Source organism: Acomys russatus, chromosome 7 (genome assembly GCF_903995435.1).
Source record: "Acomys russatus chromosome 7, mAcoRus1.1, whole genome shotgun sequence".
NCBI classification, from domain to species: domain Eukaryota; kingdom Metazoa; phylum Chordata; class Mammalia; order Rodentia; family Muridae; genus Acomys; species Acomys russatus.
Window position 1 is genome coordinate 66,143,913 of NC_067143.1, and position 23,141 is coordinate 66,167,053.

Genomic DNA, 23,141 nt, shown 5'->3' on the forward strand with positions numbered 1-23,141 from the left:
GATCTGGCATATATTTCAGATGGCCTTCACTGTGCCCCACTGACAAGCGAAATCGCTTCAAGACCTGGGAGAAAATAGATGATTGAACCCCGACTTCTGGACCCTTCAGCGAAGTTTGCTATTTTCTATTTATTCCTAGACAGTGCTGCTGGTGGGAGCTGTGGGGACACCTGGAACAGCCCGATGGTGACAAACAGCAAGGGCTCTCCTCTCAGCCCACTCGTGGGCCAGTGAGTGGCATGGCGGATCTGAAAGGGCTTGCTGGACTCTGGCATTGGATGCAGAGGCTCAGAGTGCAGATGCCTCAGGTGGACCAGCAGCCACGCTGAGAGGGGCTGACTGCTGCAGACCACCCCCACACAGAAAGCCCACACTGCTGTCATTGGCACAGTGAAAAGGGTGGTTAGGTTGTCATAATCAAGCAAGTGAAAGCACACGTCTCCATGTATATAGCAGTTTTTTTCCCCTTGAAAATAGATTTCATGGAAGAGTTCACATGTGTGGAACAAGGTGTGTTCATGATGTTTACTGTCATGTCATTTGGGATAGTGAAAAAATGGGGCCAGATACGGTGTGCACAAGTTAATCTTGGCACTCAGGAGGCAGAGGCAGGTGGATTTCTAGGAGTTTGAGACTAGCCTGGTCTATGTGGTTAGTTGCAGGCCAGCTAGGCCTACGTTGTAAGATTCCTTCCTTAAAGAAGAAAAGAAGAGCTCTTCCTCTCGGTCCCATATTAAACTCAAGTTGGTAGAGATGAGTCTGATCTCAAAATGGAGGGCCATGGTCCAAAGGAACCAGAACAGCTAAGGAAGCAGCTGATTGGTGGCCTGAGCTTTGAAACCACAGATGATAGCTTTAAGAGGACATTTTTAAAATCCTTTTAAAAATATTTTATTAATTTATTCATATTACATCTAAATTGTTATCCCATCCCTTGTATCCTCCCATTCCTCCCTCCCTCCCATTTTCCCCTTACTCCCCTCCCCTATGACTGTGACTGAGGGGGACCTCCTCCCCCTGTATATGCTCATAGGGTATCAAGTCTCTTCTTGGTAGCCTGCTATTCTTCCTCTGAGTGCCACCAGGCCTCCCCATCACAGAGTTTGTGTGAAAGTCAGACCCCACCAGACTCAATGGTGGAGAATGTCCTGTCCATTGGCTAGATCTGGGTAGGGGTTCGAAGTTTACTGTACATATTGTCCTTGGCTGGTGCCATAGTTTGAGCAGGACCCCTGGGTCCAGATCTGCCCATCATAATGTTCTTCTTGTAGGTTTCTAGGACCCTTTGGGTCTTTATATTTCCACATTCTCCCATGCTTCTCTCACCTAGAGTCCCAATAGGATGTCCTCCCCTCTGTCCCAGTTTCCTGGTAAGTGAAGACTTTCATGGGACATATCCTTTGGGCTAATGTCCAAAAGAACATTTTGAGGAATGGGGCATGCTTGCAGACTGTGTGGTCATGACAGATCCCCAAACAAAATGATCCAGGGGCTTTGGTTTTGTGCCCTACTCTTGTGTTGAAGAGGTGGATGCTGCAATGTGTGCTCGGCCACACACGGTTGATGGGCGTGTGGTGGAACCAAAGAGAGCTGTTTCTAGAGAGGATTCTGTAAAGCGTGGTGCCCACTTAATGGTGAAGAAAATTTTTCTTGGTGGTATTAAAAAGGATACAGAAGAATATAATCTGGGAGACTGCTTTGAAAAGTATGGCAAGACTGAAAGCATAGAAGTTATGGAAATCAGGCAGAGTGGAAAAAAAGAGAGGATTTGTTTTTGTAACTTTTGATGATCATGACACAGTTGATAAAATTGTTGTTCAGAAACACCACACTGTTAATGGGCATAATTGTGAAGTGAAAAAGGCTCTTTCTAAACAAGAGATGCAGTCTGCTGGATCACAGAGAGGTCGTGGAGGTGGGTCTGGCAACACTATGGGTCGTGGTGGGAACTTTGGAGGTGGTGGAGGTAACACTGATCGTGGTAGAAACTTTGGTGGAGGAGGAGGAGGCTATGGTGGTGGAGGTGGTGGCAGCAGAGGTAGTTATGGAGATGATGATGGTGGATATAATGGATTTGGAGGTGACGGTGCCAACTATGGTGGTGGTCCTGGTCACAGTAGTAGAGGAGGCTATGGTGTGGTGGACCAGGACATGGAAACCGAGGTGGTGGATATGGAGGAGGAGGAGGTTACAGTTAAGGAGGAAGTTTTGGTGCAGGTGACTGTGGTGGTGGGGGAACTATAATGACTTTGGAAATTACAGTGGACAACAGCAGTCAGATTATGGACCCATGAAGGGGGCAGGTCTGGTGGAAGAAGCTCGGGCAGTCCCTATGGTGGTGGCTGTGGATCTGGCGGTGGAGTGGTGCATACGGTAGCAGAGGGTTTAAAAAAAAAAACCAGCAGAGAAAGGCCACAGTTCTTAGCAGGGGAGAGAGCGAGGAGGTGTCAGGAAAGCTGCGGGTTGCTTTGAGACAGTCGTCCCAAGTGCAGTAGAGGAGCTGTAAAAGTCTGCCCCAGCAGGAGCGATGATCCACAGTCAGAGAAGTCACTGCCGCTTCAGCAGGAAGCCCTCCTTGTTCAGGACGTCACAGCCACAGTTTGCAACAAGTGCAGCTGTTGGTTAATGCAGTGTAGTGTCCTGAGGACTTCTATCTGCTGTAACTTTTTCTTTTCATTGCATCAGGTATATTGCCCTGTAAATTGTGGTAGTGGTACCAGGAATAAAAAATTAAGAAATTTTAACTTAAAAAAGAAAGAAAGAAAGAAAGAAAGAAAGAAAGAGAAGATGAAAAGAACAAAGTGAAGGACCCTAAGTCGCCATTACTAAGGAAATATAAATTATGGCCTCCACCCATACTAGAAAGTGCCATGTGCTAATATGTGAATACCTCCAACATATCAAGTTCATGTTATAGAAGATGCATATGTGTGTACATGTTTACTAAATATACTTTATACTGCATAACTACATATAAGAACAGATTTATGTAAGTTCAATGCATATATGTAAATGTCTGTATATTTTATATGCATATAGATATCTGGGTAAGTATGGGCTATGTTAGTTAATGTGGTGATTATTTGTAATTGCCAACTTCACATGACCTAGAATTAATTTCACTCACTGGAGAAGAGAGTCTTAGTGAGGGATTTCTGCATCAGGTTGGCCTGTGGTGTGTTGGTGGGATTGTCTTGATCGGCTTAATTAGTACAGTACAGCCCAACCTGGTGACACTTATTTTTATATCCTCAAATAAGTGTAGCTTTCACCCTGTCTTAGTTTTTTCTTTTTTCTTTTTCTTTTCTTAGTTAGTTAAAAAAAAAGTTTTAATTGATTATTTGTGAATTTCACATCATGCACCCCGGCCTCACTTATCCCCTTTTCTCTTTGCATCTGTCCTTGGTCCTTGCAACCCCTCCCCACAAAAAGAAAATAAAATAGAAAATAAACCAGAAACCAAACCAAACCAAACCAAAACAAACCAAGAACAAAAAAATCTCTCTGTGGAAGCGTCAGTGTGTCACAGTGTGTCCCACAGTAACCCTTTTGACCAAACAGCTTTACTTGCAAATGTTCATTGCACTGAGTCACTGGTCTGGTTCGAGGCCTTTGACATCTGCCACACCACCAGTACTGGATCCTCACTGGGACTCCTCTCAGATACCCTGTTGTTGGCCTGTCATGGAGATCTTGCAGGTTTGGATCTGTAGGACCAGCCCCTCCATGTGCTCCAGAAGTTCACATATGGGGTAGATGTTGGGGTGGGCCAACTCGAAGCCCTGGATCTGGGCCAGGCCAGGGTGCTAGCTGAGTTGGTCAGCCTGCCAGCTCTCCTGCACCCACACCCCTAGGACTTCCTAGCTATCTCACCAAATACTGCAGCTGGAAGGGGGGGCAGCTCTCCCACTGTCATGCTCTTGGGGTGGCTTGCTCACTTTCACCCAGCTCTACTGTGCTGGCCAGGTGAGGTATGGGGGCACCACTCTCCCAAATGTTGCAGCCGTCCAGGGATCGGGGCAGATCTGCATGGCCCTTGGACATCAACATGCATGGGTCCAGGTGGCAGCCCAGATGAGGGATGTTTGCTTCTGATGGTAATATGAGCCATGAACATTGACACAGATCCCTGCTGCTGCATGGCCATGCATCCAGACATGGCTCCCAGTGGAGCCCAGCCAGGACTGCACCAGGGCCTCAGGTGCAAGTCAGGCTACTCACATCAGGCTATTTCGCACTAACCTAGAGTCTCCCGTTCCACCTCTCTTCATAGTGTTCAAACCATTCTGTTTCTCTTTCTCTCTCATCTCTCCACCACATACTTGCACACTGCAGTTGCTCCCACTGGGGGTAAGCCATAGGGGCAGGTGGGCCTTCTTCCCACTGTGTGAGCGAAGGTGGGCCTCGGTTACTTTTCTATTGCTGTTAGAAAATACCACGAGCAAGGCGACTTACAAAAGAACGTACTTAATTGGCTTACAGTTTCAGGTGGTTAGAGTCTCTGATGGTGGAGCAAAGGAATGGCATCTTCATCCACAAGCCAGAGGCAGAGGGAGAGACACTGGGAATGGCAGGGATCTTTGGAAACATTAAAGCTCACCCCTAGTGACACACCTCCTCCAATAAGGCCACACCTCCTCATCCTTCCCAAACAGTTCCACCAACTGGAGACTGAGCATTTAAACATATGGGCCTGTGGGGGCTGTTCCCATAGAAACCACCACATTCCTCTTTTTGCAGCAGATGAAGATCATCACAGAAAGGCACAACTAACCAAAATTCAGGACAGCAGACTGTGGGGTGCTCGGCCCTAACTGATACAGCTGCCGCGCAGCTCCTGCGCCTAAGGCCTAGGGAATAGCTAAGAAGAGGGTCTGGTAAGATTGTAAGGACAAAGGCGTCAGGGTGCCTGCTGTGATACCGTCTTCCAGACTACACCCACAACAATGTCAGCGATACTGCTCCCTAAACAAGGTCTGTGTAATGACCGTACCCATTGGCATGCCAGCTGTGCTGCAGACGTGTCCACTGGACTCACCACAGCGCAGTAGCTGTGCTGCAGATGTGTCCACTGGACTCACCACAGCGCACTGGTCTTGGCATTGTGTCTAGTTATGGTTGTCTGGGATGCTGCCTACTTTCTGTAGAGAGGCTGCTTTGGCAAGGGTGGTAGCTACCGTTATGAGAGAGTAGAAGGATGAGCTGAGGGACGCAGTGAGGAGGCGTGCTGGCGCAGTGTAACTCTAGCAGCAGCACAGTAAAGAGCAGGGGGAAGTAGCTAAGCACTTAGCACGCACAGACTCCCGTCTCTCTGCTCTTGACTGGATGTGGTATCACCTGCTGCCACAAACTCCTACCACTGTGACTTCCTGGCAGTGATGGGCTGTGACCTGGAATTGTAAGATAAAGTAAACCCTCTCTCCTCTAAGTTGGTTTTTGTCAGTTTATTTTCTCACAGCAATAGAAACAAAACCAGAAGTTAACTACATACATGTAGTTAGGGGGGCATATGTGGTTTATAGTTTGTATTTAGCTTTGTTATCTATATTAAGTATACATATGCATATAGCTATAGTTAATGTCTATATGAATGTACACTATATAGAAATATAGTTTATATATTGCATATAACTGAATAGTTTATGTACATAATATATAGCTATAGTTATACACACCTATAAGTATTGTTAATTATAATATCTATACAATTATCTCTATATAAATATACTTACAGTGTATATTCATAGCATATGTATAAATGGAATATAAATAAAACTGAAATATTTTCCACACTATTTCAGTGTTCTATATGTAACGATGGCACCTTATGGTAAGATCATCCTTTATGTATGTATCCACCTATATAGGTAGATGTAGTGTGTGCGACTTTATTCATGTACACTGAGCACCCTCCCACTCTACAGGAAGGCCCCTAGGCTGTAGGCTGCCTGGTCAATCACTGATTGTGGAAAGCTACTGTCTGAAGTGTGGGTCACAAGCAAGATCTGTGACCACCCTTCGGGCAGGAGCTCTGACCGAGGAGCAGATGTCCAGCAAGTGCTGGAACTGCCATTGTGCCCCCTCCTCAGTTCTTGGATCCTGGAAGGAGGGCCATAGAAGGCCCTCTACGCTGCTGAGTAGCTGAATGGAAACTTCCTGTAACAACTGTGACTGGCACACCCAGGCTCGTGAAGCACTAGCTGTGCTGTCCTGGGTCATCTTGCAGTGGTGTTTGTGTGTGTAAATGGGTGCATATGAGCATGTATGTAAGTATGTGAGTGTGCGTGTGTGGTTTGTTTGAATGTGTGTTTGCATGTACATGGGTGCCCAGGTGCTTGTGCATGTGTGTGTGTGCCCATATAGAGGCCAAAGGCCATCCTTGGTCGTCATTTCTCAAGTCCTGTCCATCGTATTTTTTGAGAGAGGGTCTTCAGTTATCCTGGAACTCACTGACTGGACATGGCTGGCTAGCCACTGAGCTCCAGGGAACTGCCTGTGTCTGCCTCCTTACTGCTGGGATTATAACTGTGTGCCTCCATCACAGCTTCTATTTTCACATGGATTCTGGGAGCGAAACCCAGGCCCCTGGGTTTGACTGACTGAGCCATTTTCCCAGCCCCTTATGTTTCTTGCGCCTCCTGAGCTGTGAGTTGGGCTCCTTAGAGCAGAGGTCTTTGAGAAAAGTTGAGGTCTGATGTGACCCAGACATCCTGTAAGAGTCTGCAGGAGGACTTCCTGGCTTCTGCAGGAAACTTGGTCATTAATAACCAGAGTGGGGCCAGGTGCAAACTCTTTTCCATTCATCTCCACCTGCACCATCAACACCCTGGAGAACTTTAACTGCTGCGCTCAGCCCGCTTGTTCATAATTTTGGTTTTGTCCTACAAACCAAAGCACCATTGTTTATTCTTCCTTTCCTTCTCTCCAACAACAGAGTCAATCTACTCCCCTACCCTCTGCCTAGCTGGTTCCTGAAATCAATAGCCTTGGAAATGTCAATGTATTCCTGAGTGAGCTGCCGAGGCTTGGGGGCGGGGGAGGTGATCCCGGGAAAGGGAGCTGACAGGCAGACTTTTGGCATCCCCAGGCAAACAGGCTGCCCCCTGCAAATCAGACCAGGCAGAGCCCTACATACACCCAGTCTCTGGACTTCACCACCTGAGACCAGGGTCATGGCTTTTCAGATAATAGAAATTCATATCTGTTTCTGTCATGGTTGCCTCCAAAACTCCAAGCTGACTGCAGACAGCTTTCAGCTTCCAATGGTGGCCAAGGAAATCCTATGATGTCACAGCCGTTATTTTAGTTGGGTTTCTGTTGCTGTGATAAACACCATGACTAAAACAAACATGAGTTAGGAAGGGCTTCCTAGGCTGACACTCTCACATCACTGCCCAGCATTGAAGGAAGTCATGGCAGGACCTCAAGGTAGCAGCTGGGAGGCAGGAACTGAACAGAGGCCATGGAGGAACAGTGCTGACTGGCCCACTCCTCACAATTTGCATAACCTGCTTTTTTCTTATAACACCAAGGACTACTTGCCCAAAGGTAGCACTGGCCACAGTGAGCTGGGCCCTCCTATATCAACTGTCAATCAAGAAAGTGTCTCATAAACTTGGCCACAGAGATTTCTCAATAAGTCCCCTCTTCCTAAGTGACACTGGCTTGTGTCAAGTTGACATCAAAACTAGCCAGCACAGTCATTCTAATGCAACTCACAGTCTCTCTCTGTGTGTCACCCTGTCACCTCATCCATGACGCTAGAGTGTGTAGGGCACAGGAAGGCTGGAGTCTTGGCTGTGGGAAGGCATGAAGATGACTGTGCGTAAGCAAGCTCTGAAACAAACATGGCAACTTTTTTAGACTGTCAGCCAACTAAGACTTCAATCTGCTTCCTGGAGAGCAAGGTGCTGAAACAGTCGCCAGAGGTTACTGTTTTGGGGAAGAGAGGTCAATATAGAGTATCTACTGTGTGCCAGTCATGTCATTGAGACTTTATTACCATAACACATCTTCACCCATCCCGGAGGCTCAGTAACACAAAGCCACCTTAAGTTCAGGTGGATAATAAATGGCCAGCTACACCAAGATCAAGGGTATGCCTTTTTGAGTCCACACACACACACACACACACACACACACACACACACACACGCATGCACGCACACACATACCCCTTTCTGTCTCTGTGTCTCTGTCTTCCTGTCCCTTCCTCCCTCTCTCTGTGATCTTTCTCAGGCCTATTTGCCCCATACAGGGGGAAAAGGAAGGCAGGGAGGGGGTTGTGGGGGGCGGGAGGGGACCAGAATCTGAACGTCCTCTGAGTGTCAGAAGCGTAACAAGAGCCATGCCTGTAATGTGCTTAGTCGTACTTTATACTTCAAAATAGTCAATGCTATTATTATCTTCATAATTATTCTGCTTTGTGTAAAACATTTGCGTTCAGACATTTCTGGCTTCAGCACATTTGTAAAAATATTTTTCTTGTTTTTACTCTGAAAACATGTAAAATAAATTCAGATAGGATATCTGTCTTCAAAGAGGTGGCCATCTGGTTATGGGTGGGGGTTGGGGGGGGAGGAGGGGAAGAAACAAATGACAAAGTTGTGTCATCTTTGTCACATAGAAGGAGCAGAGAGAGGAGCTCTGTGATAAGCCACTTCTCAAATAGCCTGTGGGGATCCGAACTGATGAAAGAGGATGAGGAAGAGCCGCCCATGGGAGGGCATCAGGCTGTGAGCAGAAGGAACAGCACGTCCAAAGGCACTGGGGTGAGGAAAGCCCCGGGCCACAGGGGAAAGCTGCAGATGGGCTGTGGCCTCTGAGGTGAAGACAGCTTGTTGAGAAATAGCCAGGGCTGGACCGGATGGTGGCTGCACTGGGTTCAGAAAGTCTTCCTGGCTGAGGAGCATGTATGTGTGCATGTGTGTACATGTGCGTGAGTATGTAACTATGCGTGAATACGCATGTGTATGTGCATCTCTCTGTGTAGGCCAGAGTACAACCTCATGTGTTGTTCCTCAGGGTCTGTCCACCTTTTTTTTTTTTTTTTTTGAGGCAGGATCTTTCTCTGGCCTAGAGCAGCTCACTAAGGAGGCTGGGCAGCCTGGTCAGTGAGTTCCAGGGACCTTCTTGGATTGTACATCACCAAATCTTTTTTTTTTTTTCAAATAAAACATTTATTTTATTTTATGTGTAGGGGTGTTTTGCCTATATGAATGTCTGTGTATCACATGGGTGACGTGCCCACTGAGGTCAGAAGAGGCCTTCAGATCCTCTGGGGTTGGAGTTACAGACAATTGTGAGCCATGCTGTGTGGGATTGAACCCGGGTTCTCTGGAAGAGGCGCCAGTGCTCTTAACCACTGAGCCATCTCTCCAGCCTCTGGACTGTTTTTTGTTTGTTTGTTTGTTGTTATTGTTGTTTTTAAATGGGTTAGGGGACTTGAACTCAGGTCTTCATGCTTACGAGGCGAGCACTTTACTAACTAAGCCAGCTCCCACTGAAGACATTTGAATGGGAATGTTGCAGACTTGAAGCTCTGTTTCAGTTGACTCCTGTGGCTTTGTGGGACTTTACTGGGATGACTGGAAATGGGGGGACACAACAAGAGAAGATGCAGGACTGCTCCCCCAAATCTTTGAGCTTCTGAGTTACCTGCTGTTGGATTTTGGATGTGAAATGTCCTCACTCATGTGCTTAGGGAGATGGTGGAGTCTTTAGCAGGTGGGTGCTCAGGAGCAAGCCTCGAGGGTCACAGGCCAGCGTCAGTTCTCTGCTTCCTGGTCTCCCCAGCTATGAATGAGCTGTTTCTCTCCCAGCAGCACAGAGTTTCCCTCTGCCCTGCCTTCCTTGCCATGAGATGACTGAATCTCCTGAGCTGTGGCCCACAATAAATTCCTCCCCACAGCTGTTTCTGACAGGCATTCTATTACAGTCATGAGGAAAGCCGCCACTGGTAACAGCAGCTTCCTTTCCTTGCCTTTTGCTGTGTTAAGTTTCTGACTTTTTCCTGCCTAGTCATGGCTTGGGGAGATCAAGAGAGAATGAGTCCCAAGTCCAATGTGGTGAGCAAATCCTTTTTGTTGTTGTTGCTATCTTATAGAGGCCAACTAATAACCATGGACGAATGGACTCAGTGATGTGCCTTTTATGGGGCTGTGCCGAGGACAAGGGCATACCCCCAAATGCTGTGAATGGTGTGTCTGGGTTGAGTGCCTTACCTCGCCCTAGCTTTGGTGTCATCAGAGGGGATCCCTCAAGGATCTGGGAGAAGACTATTTCTCCCAATCTCCATCCTGTTAGTGGACATTGCTTTCTGGCTCTTGCTTCTCAGATGCCCAGGCTTGTGTGAGCGCCCTTCCTTCTCTGAACCTCAGCTTCAATAGCCGAAAAGTGAGGCCACTGGAGTCTCTCCTGTTCTGGAAGGAAATGGAATGTCATTCGAAAGGTGCTCTCTGCCGGACGTGTCCCCACGTAAGGGGGGGGGGCATGGACAGAGGGTGCACCCCCCAATAAGCTGTAGCTGGTCACTTCTTTACTTACCACAGGAACTTTGACTTGGTGTAAAAATGTGTCTCATGTTTCATTGCTATATCAACGACCAAGCAGGAAGAATGTCAGGAAGCATCCTATTGGTGCATACAGCAACCGCACAGTTATCAAAACCAAGTAAGAGGAAGAGACCGCAAGCACATACACACAGATGCACAGAGGTTGCCTAGGGAGTCCCAACTGTTGCTTCCCTGGAATTACAAGTGCATGGCACCGTGCCTGGCTTTCATGAACTGGAGGACTCAGACTCAGACTCACAGGCCTGCACAGTGAGCACCTGTCCAGGCCCCCACCCTCCTGTTCTCCTAAAGATGCCATTACGGCCTCACCTGCCAGCGCTTCTGTGCTGCCAGGATTTTGTGCTGAGGAGCTATCCCCTCTGCCACTTCCTCTGCCCTCTGAAAGATGAAATTGTTGGCCAGGCAAGGCAAGGATTTATCAGATGCGACACCTGGCAGATGTCCAGAGGATGCCAATCCCCACCGCTGCTCCATCTTGCCTCCGTGCCAGCTTTCTAATCTGTATTAGGAAAACATGGTCTGGTTGATTGCTCCGTAATAGACTTCCACAGCATTAGCCCTTGTATCCCTTTCTCCTAGCTCTCTGTGATATTTGTTTTCATTTTCAATTCCAGTTCAATTCAATTAGTTGCTTGTTTTGACTCAGGCATGAGGCTGGGCGTGGAGGAGAGAGGGTGGGAATAAAAGGGTCGCCCCTGCCTATAGGAGGGTCGCTCTGCCAGGAGATGCAGAGGTATCAGTCCGTACCGTGCAACCCACCCAGAGACCAGACCCCAAATGTTGTGGTCGTTATAAATAGGAGGTAGGTTAGTAGGTGAGGTGCTTGGTATGCAGGTGCGAGGACCAGCAGACTCACTTCTACTTGCTGTTCTCTCCCTTGGGAAGCGGGCCAGAGCTCGCTGGCCATCTGAGAACCTGAGCTACATGAGACCCTGTCTCAAACAAAACAAAACAAAAAGAGTAAAAGGAAAAAAACCCCATAATTTTCAGCAGGAGTTTTGGTAAATCACTCAGGCTTAGTTTTAACTATATATCTCAGCCATGCCTTGAACTTGCCATCCTCCTGCCTCAGCCTCCTGACTGGGATGACAGACCTACACTCTCAATCCTGACTGCTGTGTTTGGGAATTACTAAGACCGATGTTAGGAAAGCAATTATTCAATTCACTTTTCTCTGCTTTGAGGAAAGTCACTCATCTTTTTTGCTGACAGCCTTTTCTGTATCCTCAGAGGACAAAAACAAACTTAAAAAAAAAAAAGAAAAAAAAATCCAGGCAACATGAAACAGGATGACAGTTTGTGGTCTCAAACCCCAGAGGGGACTCTCTGGGGTCACTGTGGTATGTCCATTTACATTTCCCACCCCCTGCCCCCACAACATCCTGTGTTGGAACGTACAGCTATTTTGACATCTCTATTGTGATATTTATTTTAAGACATCAGTTGGGTTTTAAATAGCTCAATAGTGAACTCTGGCCTTTGGGGAAGGCAAACTCATTACTTCCCGAGCCTCTCTGCACAGTATGCCCCCAAGGTTTCTTTTCCTCTTTTCTGGCAGCCTAGGAAGGAAGAGTGGAGCCAGCTGCATGGTGGGGACAGGAGCTCAGAATCTTGAAGTCCAATGCCACAGTGGCCTCTGAAAGAAACCAGGCATCATCAGAGAGCAGAGCATGGGGGTCAGAGCTTCGCACAAGTGGCTCTGGGTGGAGTAGAGGTCCATTGTCGCTATGCTGAAGAAGGCTGGTCTCTCATGCGTGCTTGGTCTCTCAGTAGCATTACTAGGCTGAGGTTTGAGGCCTGTGTCACAAACGTGGAAAAGAAACCACCGAGGGATGAACCTTTGTCCAACGTCACAGAGGCAGGAAGTTGAGAGCGGTTTGCCTGGCACTGGAGTGTGTGAGCTTAACCATTTGGCTCTGTGGCCTTGGCATGTGTCATTTTGTGTTTGAGATGTGGTCTTCTATTGTAGCCCAGGTGGGCCTTGGACTCATGGCAATTCTCCTACCTCCTCTTCCTAGGGTTCTAGATATAGGCCACCATGCCTGGCTTGCTGTGCATCCTTGGCAGCTCACCCCACCACTCTGAGTGTGTGTTTCTCCCCTCATTCGATGGGTATGAAGTACCATCTGTTTCTCCATTGCTGTAAAGGTGAAATGCTGGATCAGTGGGGTTTTGTGAAATGCCTTAATTTAACATCCCAGAGCCACATGGTCCTGACGTGGCCTTCAGGTATCCACTGTAGATGGCACAGCTCTCCTGGCCACATGAGGTCTATCCCCTGCCCTTCATTTTCCCTAGCTCCACGCCTTGGACTTAGTCTGTTCCTTGGTTCTCTTGCTTATAGGGTCTCTTGGATTCTGGACCTCTCACTCTCGGAGAGTGATGCTTCATGGCAGGGGTGAGGCATAGGGGTTTCAGAGTGCACAGAGGTGAGGCCACTGTGAAGTCTGGAGGTGTAAGAAGTGTCTCCAGGGAGCTGACTCTGGGGATGAAGATTAGGAAGGAGAGGGGAGTGGAGGAGGCATTTGCAGAGAAAGGGCACTTGCTGGGACCCATGGACATTTGTCAGGTAACCTGAATCTGAGTGCAGAACTATTTATTTGTCTTTGCTGAGACAGAGTCTCTGTCTATCTCCCAGGATGATCTCAAACTCTAGCTCCTCCTGTCTCTACCGTCTCTACCTCCTGAGTACTGGGATCATGCCTGGCTCATACATTAACATATACACACACACACACACACACACACACCCACAGAGAGAGAGAGAGAGAGAGAGAGAGAGAGAGAGAGAGAGAGAGAGAGAGAGAGAGAGAGAGAGAGCCCTTTTTTTCTCACAGCAAAGATTGGTCCTTAGAACCACACTCCTCACAGAACCGAGTTCCTGGTGGGGCTCAGAGCCATCCCTGGGAAAGACTCAGGTCATTGATTTGTTAATGAATGATAAATACTGGATTTTGTTAGGGGAGATGGAGATCAAAGCCAGGGCAGAAAAGCCAGAGTCTGACAGACCTTCCATCAGCCTGTATTTGCTCTGAGCCTGTTTTCTCATCTAAGAAATGGGTTTGTTAGGCAGAGACTTAAGTATTCACATTATTAAAGGGCAGTGAAGCTGGAACTCTCCCTCACACAAATGAGGAACTAGAGAGGCAAGACCAATCACTAGGCAGAGGATGGAACCCGAGCTCTGTCCCTGGCTCTGGGAAAGGGTGTGACATCCAAACAGCAAAAGCCATGAGCTGAAAACTTTCTGAACTTGGCCCAAGAATCTTCACACTTCATGAAATTAGTATATAGGAGACTCTAACAAGGACCAACCACTGACCTTCCTGTGAGAGCCAGTCCAAATGGGCCTGACAATCTCCTGTGTAGAGACATGCCCCTCAGGAAAGCTGTCTGTCCCAGAGTCTTTAGAAACCAAACTAGGGTGGCACAACAGTCTCTTTGGCCAGTGTCCCCACTCATCCCTCAACAGTACTTCGCGTCTCTGTGCTACCCTCTGTCAGCTCTTTTCAATTCTTTCCATGTAGATCACAAGGCCTAGAGAACTGAGGAGAGTCCATGGTGTCTGTGGTGACATATGGTGACATCATTTTTGACATTTCTGCCCTGTTATGGTTGGATTTATGTGTGCGTACATGTTTCTGTGAGTGCCTGTGCACATACAGAGATGCACAAGTGGAGGTCGAAGGTCAACTTTAAGTGTCTTCCTGAATTGCTCTCCACCTTGTGCTCTGAGGCAGGTCTCTGACTTTGGAGCCTACTTGATTTGGCTAGACTGGCTAGCCAGCAAGCGCTAGGGATCTTTTCATCACGCCTCCCAGTGCTGTGGTTACAGACTGTTCCACCACACCTCGATCTACATGACTGTGCCTGTCTGCACATAAACTCTTTCTTGGCCAAGCTCCATGATTGACTTTTAGATGTCACCATCATGATGAGGCATGGGCTGCCCTTCCTTGGGCGGAGATATAAACTTGCCTGCGCCTTCCTTCGGAGTGTACACTTCTGTGCCTGTCTATGAGATCTCCCCCATTTTCCTACACTTGGGGAGTACAAGCCTTAGAACACTAGATCTTGCCTCATTTGTGCTTCAGTTTCCTGTGACATCCATGGTCAGGTGCTTTTTCCAAAGGGGAGTGACTTGGCATGTGCCAATTCCTCCAAGTGACTGTGTTGTCATGAGGTGAGGTCACTATTTTCCTAGCAGATGTGGGAGATGACACCAGATACCCAAATGCTGGACCCTCTGTTTTGGGGACCCTTATTTTGCCCACTGTACTAACTGGTCCTGAAGGGAACTTCTAGAGTCTTCTGTGGCTAAGAGCCTCTGATACACTGTGACAGGGATGAGGCTCTTTCTTTTTGTCCGCTTCCTTACAGGAAGACACTTTATGCTGTCCGAAGGAGGAAACCATATCTTTCTTGTGTATGAGGAATACAAGAGGGAAACTCAGTTCCTTACTGGCCAAGGCAACTTCAGAAGCAGGCAAGGCATGCTGAACCTGATCTCTAGGCTCCTAAGTCAAATGTAGGCACTTCTTTCACCCATTGTTTTTTTGTTTGTTTGTTTGTTTTGTTTTGTTTTAATAAGGCCACAGTTGAGCATGAGCTCCTGGTATTTTTCCTTGTGTTAGTTTTTGTCAACCAGACACAAGCTGGAGTCATCTGGGAAGAGAGAGCCTCAGTTGAGAATATGACTCTGCCAGGTTGACCAGTAGGCAAATCTGTGGGCATTTTCTTGATTAAGGGTTGCCGTGGAGCCGGCCCAGACCACTTGGGGAGGTGGTCCTGTGTTGTGTAAGAAAGCAGGCTGGGCAAGCCATGGGGCACAATCCAGGGAGCTGCATTCCTCCATGGCCTCTGTTTCAGTTCTTGCCTCCAGGTTCCTGTCCTGCCTGAGTTTCTGCTAATATGAATGACTATAGCCTCTAAGATTTAAACCAAGTTGGTTTTAGTCAGTGTTTTTATCATAGCAATTGCAAGATTTCTGTTAATTTTTATCTCCAAAGCATCCTTCATAATTGGGACAAATTTTACCCCCAAGCCTTAGAAAGAGACTAACATGACTTTTATACAATGTAACTAGACAGTGTACTTTAATAAAAAGATGGCAGCTGGGTGTAGTGGTGCATGACTTTAGTCCGAGCACTTAGGAGGCAGAAGCAGGAGGATCTCTGTGAGTTCAAAGACATCCTAGTCTACAAAGAGAGTTCTAGGGCAACCAGGGCTATTATACAAAAAAACAAAAACAAAAAACAAAACAAAACAAAACAAAAAACAGAAAAAAAGTTGGTGACATATAGCCAATAACTGATAATTTAATCATCAACAGCATCCCTAAATAGGTGCATCTTGAAAAAATAAAATAAACCTACAAAGCGGCCAAGCATTCCCTATATCTAGGTTTTTATGATTAAAAAAAAAAAAAAAAAGAAAGAAAGAAAAAGAAAAACCCAGGCTGGGGAGATGACTCAGTGGATAAGAGTGCTTGATGTACAAGCATGAGCACCTGAGTTCGAGTCCCCAGCACCCATGTCAATAGCTGGTTATAGCCACATGTGGCCTTCTAAGCCCAGCGCTCTGGGAGGGAGAGACAAGACTCACTCTGCAGCTTGTAGATGGCCAGCCTAGCATTGGGCTCAGTGATAGACTGTCTCAAGGGAGTAAGGCAGAGAGTGATAGCCTCTTCTGGTGCCCATGTACACTGGCTGTATCCGCCATATACACACTACACGTACGTTCATACACACAGGGGAAAACCCAAACGGCATCAGCAATGCTGTCAAGAAGAGCAGGGCTGAAAAGAGCTGGCCAGTGTGAGGAAGAGCTGTAGATGGTGATAGTTACATAAATGCACCCCTGACAAAAGGAAATCCTTTCCACAAGAAAGGATTTTACAAAACAAAGTAGTTTTGTAAAAGACTGTTCCAAAATGGGACAAGAGAAAAGTTAGGAGAAAACAAGGAGGCTAGGAATTCTCACAAGAGGGTCTGTGAACACTGATAAAACAATAATGTGGATGTGACTAAATTGACTATTAAAAGTTCTAATGTCAAAATCTGTGACTATTTAAAAGTAGAGGCTGATTTGCTGCTTGCAGCCATAAGGTTTCCTTAAAATATTGATCTGTTCTTAATAGACTTTGGAGAAACAGGTTTTGAGAAATAAGGTTTTTTTTTTTTTTTTTTTTTTATTACTTACATTGTCTGATGAGTTTGTCAGGCTTTTAGGAAATAGAGTGTGAAGAGTCAAAATCTATTTAAAAATCTGTTTATTTTGTCAAGCTTTAAGTGTACTACAACAGCTAAGCTAAAACCATTTATTTGTTCTTTGAGTCTGGTATAGTTGACACTCAAGTGCTCAGCAGGCCGTGAGTGGAGGTCAAAGCCAATGAAGAGAAAAGACAAAAGACAATATTTTGGCATCTGGTCCAGGCCAGAAAGTTCTCAGATGAGACACTTCTGAAGGGCCCTACAGCTCTGGTAAGTTACCCATCTGATTGATCATGGATCATAGGTCATGGAGACTGGGACATTCCAGCAAGTGACGTGGCTGGTAGAGAAAAACTCTACAGGAACTAAGGGCTCTTCTCCCAAGTGCCTGTGATGATTAATTGGGTTGTAAACTTGACAGGATGAAGAATTGCCCATGAGGGGGACCTCTGAGCACACCTGTAAGGTATCACGTAGATTAGGATAGCCACTAGGCACAGCTGTGAGAGATTTTTCTTGATTTCATTAATGGAAGTGGCAGATCTATCCTGAATATGGCAACACTTTTTAGTGGTGTCCAGACATACAGAGGTTTATAAGAAAAGCATTTGCTTTTTTGCCTGCTTGCCATTGTATCTCATTGGCAAGTTCGTTTACCGTGCTCATGAATCCATCTGCCCTGTTGTTGAATTACTGCTGTCACTGATGCTCAAATCTAGCTTCTTTCTTTTCATGTGAGGACCAGAGGCTCTTCTAGAAATTTCCAGGCCTCCAGCACCAGATTGGGATTGCTGAAACAAACAGTTGCTTGGACCAAACAACTAACAGGTTCTTGGCCTCTCTAGTGTAACAACCGTTGTTCAACTATCAGTGTCCCATCACCTAGGCCAATTTAATAAAGTCTAGAGAGCCCTGGATAACACAGTCACTCCAAGGAACCTCAACTGGCCTAATACAATAAGGAAAGAAAAAATGTTAATTTTGGGCTACCTGTAGAGTTTTAGACACTCCACATGGACATAAAAGCCAAGAATGGAGTAATTAGTAATAATACAAAACAAAAGCATCCAGACTAGATTTTGAAATTGTCAAACATCCTTTATAGGCCTTCCCATCAATTCTGAGCATGAATTATTGACACGCTGCACAGGACAATCATATAGCCCAGCTATAACCAGATCGGAGGAGTTCATACTTTTCCTAAATGGGAACAGTATTTTACCTAGTCTGAACTAGGAGTGAAATTTCAATTTCTGGTGAGCAAAGTCTTCCACTGTGCGGTTTTAAAGTTCTTGCTCCCTCTGTAACACCTCAATGCTGACCAATAAATTATTCCTCAATTTGTCTTCCCAAGACCCCTTCAAAGATAATAATGATCCTTTATTTCCTGAATGCTTGGTCTGCAGCTTAATCTCTGGGCATGATAGCCCCACTAAGATCTCACCTGCTTTATGTAATCTACAAAATCATAACCAGACCATGTCAGACACATGTCCCTTAATGGGTTGAGAAGGAGAAGAAGGAGTTGACATAGGCGGATGAACTCAGGGGGCACTCCGCCTGAGCTCTTATCTTTGTTGACTGTCCACTGTGCTAATACTTGCTGTCTGATAGAGTCTTTGCCTCTTCAGTTGGCAATAAGGGGAGGGAAAATTACATATATAGAACACTGCCTGTGATGGCTATCCTTAGCTGTTGACACAACCTAGAATCTGTGAAGAGAGCCTCACTGGAGGATTGTCCATAGTGTGTTAGCCTGTGAGCACATTTATGGGCGTTTGCCTTAATTAATTGATATGGGCAGGCCCAGCCCACTGTGGGTGGCAGCATTCCCTAGGCAGAAGGTCAAGAGTGGAGAAACCAAGCCGAGTACTGAGCATGTGCTGACACGCCGTGCTGCCCTCTTGACTGTGGGTGCGATGGACTGGATGCTTGAAGTCCCTGCCTCCGGTTCCCCACAAGGACCAACTCATCTGGATTTTTTAGGCTGGCAAAAGCATCTTTCTCTCCTGAGTTGCTTTTTGCCGGGGTATTTTACAAAGTGGGACAGGAGCCAAGCTAGAACACTGTTAACTCGGTCACCAACTGTAGTTACGGCACCAAGAGTTGACTCTACCACATCCCTATTGTAAGATGGGCGTTTGCCCTACAGCAGGTGCAATGCAAGACGACCCCAGCATGCAGGAGCTACACTTCCTCTTCACACCCATCTGTGCTGAAGGCCTGGGAGCCCCACAGGCTTGCAGACCTAGGGAGGCTCCATGACCCTCTCCTACCCTCAGCTCCTGGCCTTCTGATCTTGAGCTCTCCTCAGCTCTGTCCCACCAATGTAGGGGACTTTTAAAATAAAAGACCTAAATATGTATTTATTATTTTATTTTGCTGGGCCTGGGATGGCTCTAAGAATGGTGTGTGGGCTCAGGAATTTGTTGGTGAGAGGCATGTACTGCCTCCCCGTCTCCCAGCCTCCTCCTTCACTCACCTTCAAGATGGAGTTAGTGTTGCTAGATCGCATGCCGTCCACCCCAGTGCTGTCTTTCAGTGACATGTTCCACATTGGGCCATTGACAGGAGGCAGGTGGAGGGCCAGGGAGTTCAGGGCAGTGTTTCTACAGGGAGGCTCCTGGGCTGTCTGCTTCGTTTAGTCAAACTTGAAAGGAGCTTGTGGTCTGTGCTCTAGGATGAGTGACAGGTACTTTCCTAGCGTGCCTTAGTTCTTTAAATTATAAATTTAGGTAGTATATAAGAAAACAGGTCTCACTGTGGTGTTTTGTACACTCACACCATTGTAACTTGATCATGTTCACTGTGCCCCATGCCCCGGCTCTAGTCTCCTCCCCTCTCCCAAAGTCTCCCACTGGGCCTTAGATTTATGGCTGGCCTCTGAAGCTTCTTCCCTCGGTAGAGAGCTTTCTCCTCTTCTAATAAGGCGTCAATATAAACTTACAACCAATATTATTGATGCTTCCAGAAGCAAACCCGTTCTTCCTCTCTCTGCTGCAAACTGGGTCAGATCCCCCTCTGTGACCAGGTTCCTGATACACAGAATGAGGCCACACATCCTTCTTCCCCCCCCCCCCCGCCCCACTTTGTAAGCACTGAGGCCATCTTCAGACACACGACTGTATCCATGAAACAGATTCAAATCTGTACCCGTGTCTTGAAGTCTTACCTGGATGGTGTTTTAAAATATAATTAGCGGGGCTGCAGAAGTGGTATAGCAGGAGCAAGTTCAGTTCCCAGCATCCAAGTCAGGCGGCTCACAACCACCTGTGTCTCTAGCTCCAGTGGGTCCACCACCTCTGGCCCCAAGGGGTCTGTACTAGCATGAGATATCTCACCCACCTATGCATACATTAATTAAAAATAAAATAAAATATTTTAAAAGCTAGGTGAAAAGTCAGTAGCTAGTCTGATATTGTGGCTCAGACTTATAATTCCAACACTCAGGAGGGAGTGACAGGTCATCCTAGTTCGAGGCCGTCCTGGGATTCATGAGACCCTGACCCTGTCTCAAAAAGAAAACAAGGAAATAAAGCCTATACTTTTCTTAGAACTTAACTTCTTATACAATACAATGTGACATTTTCTTGGAAGAGAGGTTTTAATTTACGGCCTAGAAGATATGTCAGCATTGTCATGTGTGATGGCTAATTCATTGACAAATTGGTTAGATTCGGAATCAGTATGGGGGCCCATTTCTGTGTGGGGCTATGGGGTTATTTCCACAAGATTTGACTGGAGAGGGAAGACCCATCCTGAACAGGTGGCACCATTGTCATGGGCTGCAGCTGTGGCCTAAGTGAGAAGGAGAAAGTGCGCTGAGCACCAGCGCCCACTGAAATCTGCTTCCTGACTGTGGGACGCAATGTGACCACCCACATCCTGCTCTTTCCTCTGTGGCCCTACCACCATCCTATACTGTGTCCTCAAACTGTGAGTCAAAATAAGCCCTTTCCCCCAAAGTTGCTTCCCCCCCCCCCACCGTCATGTATTTTGTCACAGCAATGAGAAAAATAGGTATCTCATCATACTGGTAGCGATGACTGGGGAAAGAATTTCCAATCAAATCAGTACATGAGCTTTCCTCCCTACCTGAGCCTCGCCTTCTCTCCTGCCTAGCTGAGGGTCAGCTATGACATACAAGGTTGCAGCCTGGGGAGATCACCTGCTGGAAGGCAGGAGGACCCATGTTTAGAGTTCTAGCACCGTTGGGAAAAGGTTGGTTTGGTACTGTGCGCCTGTGAAACAGTGTGTGGCTGTGGGAGGTGGGAGAGATGGGTGGCGCTCTGGAAGCTCAGCAACCACATAGTAAGTGTCAAATCCAGACCTATGCTAATCAGAGAATGGAAGCAGCAGAGACCTCACAGCCAACGTCCTCTGTGTGCTGAGTGAGTGCACTCCTGTAACCATACAAACGCAACACGAGCTCCCGTGCACACACACACAAGCATATACATGCACAAGACTTACACATACATTCAAAGTCACACCCACCCACTTGCACACACAAGCACATACATGCACACACACACACACACACAGACAGACAAGCTTCATCCTAAATGAAATGGCTGGTGGGCGGAGGAAGCAGGACAAAGCTTAATGAGCCAGGGTTCAGGAGTGCCGATGGAACCTCTCCACACTCTCCGTTTTCATCTCCCAATCAATAAAGCCACACATGAGGGAGAAATATGTTGGTTACATTACTTTAAAAGTGGCCTGGCAAAATATAATTTTTTATTGATTAGTTTTGAGGTTTGTGGATAAAAGAAAATTGACTTCTGAAAATGCTAAAATAAAGTAAATGAGGGAAGATGTTTCAATGTTTAAAGTGTAGAAAAAAAAAAAAAAAAAAAAAAAAAAAAAAGACATAATCAATGTCCCCGAAAGTGCTACTTCTGAAGGTGCTGCCAAGCTTGGGACCTAGGTAGCTTCTGATCTGATTGCCTTGGTCTCATTTATTATAACATTTGAAAAACCGTGAGGCCAACCTTTGGAAAGCAAAACTAGGCAGAGGTTTTATGGAATAAAGAAGGGGAAAGGACAGAGAACAGGGCTGTGTGTGGCCATTCCACCTGTGATTTCTGTTTCAGGGAGACACAGGCCTCCCTCTGAATTTGAGGGCAGATCTTGCACTACATAGGGTATGCCATAGCGAGTGGCTGTTTTTCTCTTTGGCCTTCCTGACCTTTGTCCCACGGTCTTTCTGGAGCGACCCATGGTGGCGACTGAAGATGCTGACTGGCGAGGCCTTGGCACATACCTTCTGTGATGCTGACTCAGGGGGTTGAGTTGGCTTCACCTCCCCTCAGGGACTGGTGGGCTGGCATGTCGAAGGTGCTTTTCCAAAAGTAGTTGCAGTATGGGGGAATGCATGTTAGGCTGCCAAAAATGATGACTTTTGCATTTATCTCTGCATCTCTCCATCTATCTATCTATCATCTATCTATCTGTTCATGTATGTATATTATATAATAGAATATATTATAATTATATATAAATTATATATAATTACCTCACTATCTGCTTATATATAAACAATATATCTATATAATATATAAAATAGATATATAATATGTATATAATATATCTCCATATATACATTTACCTTCCTACCTGCTTAGGGCTTGTGGATTAGATGTAAGCTCTTCAGAGAGATGCCTGCCCACCTCTTGCCATGATCCCTCAGACTCATCCTCTGAAACTCTAAGCAAGTCCCCTATTAAATGCTTTCTTTTATAAATTGCCTTGGTCATGGTATCTCTTCATAGCAAAAAAAGGTAATAAGACAGAAGTCGGTACCAGGGAGTGGCCTGTTTCTGCGATAGGCCTGGCCATGATGCTTCTTGAAGGGACATGGACTTCCAGCTTTTTGGATCAGGAAAGCGCTTGAATGTTGTGTGGATCTTGGAGGATGGTTGTGCTGAGAGCAATGTGGAGTATGCAGACCTGATCAAGAGCTTTCAGTGGGGAACAATGTTACCACCTGGGCTAGGGACCATTGTTGTGATAGTTTCCTTAGGCCCAGTGTGTGTGTGTGTGTGTATGTTGCCTGGTTCTCAACACAGAAGCAGCATCAAGCCTTGGGCCATTCTTGTTTTTTTTTCACTTTGATTTTCATCAGAATTTGCAATCTTAGAACTTTTGCACAGTTTTCCAGCCTAGACTGTTTAATTTTTGAAAAATCACATGTAACTGGTATCTGTAAGCCAATAAAAATGGTAGTTACATCAATAAGGTAAAAACACCGTGGGATGGAGGATTTATGAAAATATTGTTTACACAGTGTATACTGAACAGGTTCTGTTTAAAATGATCTGCTCTCTCTGTGAGTATAGGGGAGGCTGCAAAT

General features: G+C 46.4%; 1 pseudogene; it reads left to right on the forward strand.

Annotated features, from left to right (window-relative positions):
* The first annotated feature begins 770 nt into the window (after nucleotides 1–770).
* LOC127192042 (heterogeneous nuclear ribonucleoprotein A3-like) overlaps nucleotides 771–23,141 on the forward strand; it is a 90,473-nt pseudogene continuing 68,102 nt past the window's right edge.